Raw genomic sequence first — 6,000 nt, 5'->3', positions numbered from 1 at the left:
GTTAATTTTAGCTAATCTCTCCAAGTGTAACCTACCTACCCACTTCACATGATTATTTACAACCCTATTTTTTATATTGCCTCGTGATATTAGTTTAACTGCTCGTTGAATTTTCACATGGATCATATAATGCGTGAAATAACAAATATTTCTGAAGTTAGAATATAAAAGAGGTTTCTGACGATTAGGATCTTCATTAATTCATCCACCCCCACCCCAGCTCAAAAAAAGGAAAAAAAAAAAAAAAAAAAAAAAAGATGAAAGTAAAGATAGTTAGCAAGAAGTTGATAAAACCACGTACCCCAACTCCTCCAAATCTTAACAAGTACAAATTGTCTTACACAGATGAGAATACCCCACAAATGAATGTTGGTATCATTCTTTTTTATACTATTCCAAAAGAAAGATTACATATTCATGAGTTGGAAGAATCTTTGTCCCAAATCTTACCCCAATTCTACCCTCTTGCTGGAAGATTCATCAAGAATGATCACTTGATTGACTGCAGTGATCAGGGGGTTGAGTTTGTCGAAGCTGAATTTGTTGACGATGATGTCGATTTTATCGATCTTCTCTCGAAAATGGAAACCAAGCAACTAAGTGATCTCCTTCAACCGAAGTTCCACCGAGTCGATGAATTTCCGACGGATCCACTTCTGTCCATTCAGGTCACTGATTTCAAGTGCGGTGCGCTTGCCGTAAGCGTCAGTGTTTCTCATAGAATCTTCGATGCAGCTTCTGTCGGGACATTCATTGCCGCTTGGTCGTCCAATGCCAACAACAAAAATTTAGGCGGGAAAATCAGCCCGAGTTTCGAATCAATATTGTTGTTTCCAGGAAATGGGCCGAGTTCCGGGCCGTGCTTGACGGCCCCGTGTCCTCCTGCCCCTGTTGGGAAGATGTTCTGTTTTAACAAGGACGCAATAATGAGCTTGAGATCGAAGTTAACAACTTACTACTCGAGAGTGCGTGTGGTGTGCGCAGTTATAGCCAAGGCCTTGATTGAGGTGGATCGGGCCAAACGCAGAGGGAAATTGAGACATTGCCAAATAATTCAAACAATTAACATGCGTGGGAGAACAATCCCGCCTCTGCCGAAGCATTCTTGTGGGAATTTATCGGTATTAGCACCCGTACTAATAACGACCGACAAAGTTGTTGGGATCGAACAACTGGTTGATATTCTCGGTGATGGTCTCGAGAAAAGATTTGATGATTGTGCCGAAATGTTTTCTCCGGGAGGTAGAGGTTGGCAAGGTGTAATTACGGGTCCTCTGGCCGATATGGTCGAAAAACTATGCAGTGATGAGGTTAATACTATCATGTTTACTGATTGGAGTAAGTTGGGATTATACGAAGCCGATTTCGGGTGGGGGCAGAAGCCCCTCGGGGCGGGGATTGGGGCCACCCCTCATGAAAAAACAATAGTACTAATGGAAAACAAAGAGAGTGATGGAATGGAGGCGTGGGTGCATTTGAATGCCGAGGACATGGCTTATTTCGAGCAAGACGTGGACATCAAGTTATATACAATGCCGTGAAGCCAATCGATTTAATTCATTCATCAACACGATAATGAATTTATTTATCTCCCTATGCTGGTCTTTTTTTTTTTTTGTTCTTCCTTTTCTCTTCAAATAAAAATATTTTTTTTTCCAGTAACACATTAACTTAATTAGTGTTGCTGTTTATTTTTATGATTATTTATCGTTAATGCTAACATCCAGTATTGTTTATTTTCTTTTATCCTTTATCTTTTTCCTTTTTTTTCCGTCGGTGTCTGATTAGCTGACGAAGCATTACGTGACATCCAACCCCTTTTTTTTTGGTAAATTCCACTTTCTCCCCTTTTACTTTGGCTCGTTATCACTTTACCTCCTTCTACTCTCGATTGCATCGACTTGCCACCCTGCATTTGAAAAATTGTCACAATGGCCCTCGTTGTTAGTTGTCAGACATTTGACTTTAACACCGTTTGATCTAAGCTCTGAAATTACAAAATCGCCACCTCTCTCAGTTTAAATAATTATTAAAAAAAAATAGAAAAACAAAAAATAAAATAATAAAAAACTCAAGACAACGAGAAGACATAGTCCACGACGCCAGCCACAATTTAATTAAATATTATTTAAACTGGGAGGGGTGACTTTTTTTGTAATTTTCAGAATTAGATCAAACGGTGTTGAGGTCAAATGTTTGAAAACTAACGGCGAGGGCCACATTGAGACAATTTTTCAAGTACATGGGGGCAAATCGATGCAATCGAAAATAGGAGGTAAAGTAATATCGAGACAAAGTACAAGGGGGGAAAGTGGAATTTACCCTTTTTTTTCATACTAGCAAGTATGTGCTTTCTAAAGAGATTCAGGTTCATTTTATTAAACGTGGTCCTATTTCGAGATGCATTTCTATCATAATATTATGTCTTTTATAGCAACTAACTTGCAAAAAGAAGAATAATTCTTTAGTCGGAACATAAATTTAAATCCGATTATGGTGATTTTGGCAAATGTTTCATAAGGTTATATGTAATAATTCACAAGAAGGGAATCCTATATGTCACAACTTCACATTCTGAACAGGAAAAAAAATCCTAGAAGAGTTTAGCCGGCAGCCTGAGACCTGAAGTACCGTTAATTATTGAATTTATCTGGATATTTAAGGTTGTATATAGTAATTAATAAACCATCTTGGCAAATGTAAAAGAAAAAAACATAAAATATTATATAGAAAAAATGACCATACACGTGCAACGCATGTGATGGCTGTGAAGGTGATAAAGGAGGAGCAGAAAAATGGACTCTTGCGGTCGATGTGAATCGATTCGAAATGGAAATGTAGTTATCGATAACCAGACCTTAAAAGCTTGTCTTATGTTTTTAGGCATCCTCTATTTTGATAGGTGATGGTGAAGTATTCACATTAGCTCATTCAATAATAGCAATATGTTAGTAAACAGACATTTTACTCTTGCATAACTTCTCCTCTGAGTATAACCTATGAACAGAGAACATAGAAAAGAAAACCTATGAAGCATGAAATTTCAATGGTGACAAAAGATTTAAAAAAAAAGAATCACACAAAAAATTATAAATGATGGAGCTCACGGCTATAACGTTCTTGCTTTTTTTCCTTTAGTTTATATATAGTACAACAATCAAAATAAAAAAACATACCCCCACGCCGAAGGTGAAATCAAAAGTTGCCAAATTCCGACCGCCATCTCGAGTCCATTGGATCAGTTCATTTCATAGTTGGTGATAATCTCTAAGATGGAGAAATTCGACGAAAAGGCCCTGCTTTCAAGATCCTCACAAGAAGTTTTATATGTAATGATGTCAATCACATTTCTTGGGAACACAAAAAGAAAATGATATATACCTAATAATCTCCAAGAGTGCAAGTTTTGAAGCAAGCCCAGAGCCAGGTTTTTGTCATTTAGCAAACTTGACAAAAAAAAATTTTTATGGAGATTAGAGCCTTCAATGATGAATTGAAGGAAGAATGAAAATCTTATTATTTAACATTTCAACATGAACTATGAATCGTTTATCATACAGAGTTAAACATCTAAATATCAATACAATCGGGACTAGGAAAAAAATATTAATTTAGCGAATTATTAAATTATTGAGTAAATAATTTAGCACGTTCTCACCGAGTTTGGACCGAGAGAAACTAATATTTAAGCGAGTTTATTGATTTATCGAGGTTCTACCGTACCAAATTGATAGTCATAATTAAAACAATACGTGTAAGAAAATTAGATCAAATGTTGGTCGCATGATCTCACTCCTGCACAAAAAAAAATCAAATAATTTGCCAATTTAAAGGGGAACAAACGGTCAAAATTTTATCTTTCTTAATTGGCGTATTTAAATATGGAGGGATCTTTTCAATAAAAATATCCGTGCATTTGCCTCAACAAATGTAACATGAGGCTTCACATTTTTTCACCTGAAAATGATAAACAAATACTCCAAGTTCAAGTTGAAGTTAACTATCGATATCATATGGCAGAAATTCTTTTCAAACTTCACCTGGAGTGTTTTCACAAGAGCTTTCATCTTAGTGGCTGTAGATTCATCTTTGTTAGGCTTCTTTTTATCATTTAATTTTGGAACATTTTGGCTTCTCTGTAGCAACTGGAATTTGTCATATATTACATTATTTTCTCCAGCAAAGAATATTATGATCACAGTGTGATTGCTATGCGTTATCATGATTTGAGCAGCATCCTCTTTCTTTTTATTTAGCAATATTAAAAGTTGACAGTCTTTTGCTAAGTCCTATCGAGGAATAATGGACGTAACATTGTGAACGTAACTAAACAAAACCGACATCGCGTAGTTCCCTTTCTCTGATAGAAATAAAAAGGTAATTGTAGTTGGTGAATAAAGTGAATCTCAAGCTATCAAATAACGTAACTTAGTTGGTTTGATATTACCTAAATGTCCTTCACATTTTAACCGATCTAAGGGACATTTTTGTCTCTTCACAAAATGGAAGAAATCACCAATGGGTTCCTCCTTTTATAATAAAACATATATATTAGACAGGTGCACGTGCGTCAGTGGCGAATCCAGGTTTTTTATCAAGGGTGTTCAAGATTGGACTAAAAGTTTACGGGGGTTCGGGGGCAGCGCCCCCGATTTAAAAAAAAAAAAAAATAGTATACACATAAAGTAATAGAAATATGTAAAAACTTCAAATATAAAAAGATCATTTATAAATTTCGGGATAATTTAGGAAATATTTAGACATAAATTTGGTGAAAATGTTCAAAAAACTGTATATTAATTATAGTTTCTAGTTAAAAAAATCATAAATATTACAAAAAGAAAAAAAGAAACATTCATTGTACCAATTGGGTTCTGAACTCTGTATCTACTCAAAGAGTTACCTGCATTCATAACCATTCAAGCTAGAACAACTTTACACTAACGAATCATATTGAACAATATATAAACTAAAACTATATAGGGAATATTTTTTTTTTTAAATCAAGGGTGTGCAGTTGCACACCCTAGAACCATAGTGGCTCCGCCACTGACGTGCGTTGCACGTGTCTTATTATCTTTTCGTATGTATATTAAATTTGCCATTTCACTTGTTAGAGAGAAAAAATTCAAAAAAAAAAAGATCAACGATGGAGAACCACGCTGTCAACACCGGAATCTGGCCGGAAAAAAAAAAGTTCAGAAAAAAATTATTTTCTGAAAAAAAAAATTAAAAAAAAAAATATGAAAATGGGGATTAATGTGATATATTTGTTCAAATCCTGGGTCAATATGCAATATTGATGAAGTTATAGTATAATGGATGAAATTGATGAAAATTATATTATAGAGGGTATTTTAGACAAAACATATGGAGATGGATTTATTTTCAAGACTGTTTTTTGTATGGACATATATGCATTTAAGTCTCTTGTCGTGACCTATTTGTCATTTGCGATAAAATATTGGGTTAATCACAAAAAGATCATGACAAGGTACTTAATTAAGGTGGTGTTTGCAAATGCTTTTTGAAAGTGATTATGCGGTTTTTTTTGCTCATAATCTGTTTTTAGGTGTTTGCAAAATCAACTTTTGTTTTTGCTTCTCTTAAAATAATCTGCTTTAAGCTATTTTTTTAAAAGCACCCCTAACCCTGCTTTTTCAATTTTAGTTCATTTTCCGAATTTTTTGCAAACACCCCCAACTTTTAAAAATAAGCACTTAAAACTAACTTAAATCACAATCACTAACTTCTGCTTTTAAATAATCATTTGCAAACACCACCTAAAAGAGGGACATCCAACTTTTTTGTCTTTCAAATAAATTCAGCTCATTTAAACTTAGTTGCAAATAAGGAAAATCCTTTTATATATACCAAAATTACCCCCAATTCATTGAAACTCAATTCAACTCCAATGTCATGATTAATCCCCAATTTCATCAATTAATCAATTTTAACCTTAATTTCAATTTTGACCCCAATTTTGACCCGCCACCATCG

At 34.6% G+C, this 6,000-nt stretch overlaps 1 pseudogene; it reads left to right on the top strand.

Moving 5' to 3' along the window:
* The first annotated feature begins 226 nt into the window (after positions 1-226).
* LOC148769083 (pelargonidin 3-O-(6-caffeoylglucoside) 5-O-(6-O-malonylglucoside) 4'''-malonyltransferase pseudogene) lies at positions 227-1,548 on the top strand (annotated as a pseudogene).
* The last annotated feature ends 4,452 nt before the right edge of the window (positions 1,549-6,000 follow it).

This window comes from Erythranthe guttata, chromosome 7, assembly GCF_056151865.1.
Source record: "Erythranthe guttata isolate IM_541 chromosome 7, IM_541, whole genome shotgun sequence".
NCBI classification, from domain to species: domain Eukaryota; kingdom Viridiplantae; phylum Streptophyta; class Magnoliopsida; order Lamiales; family Phrymaceae; genus Erythranthe; species Erythranthe guttata.
The sequence above is the reverse complement of the archived record's forward strand: the minus strand, read 5'-3'. Positions and strand labels throughout refer to the sequence as shown.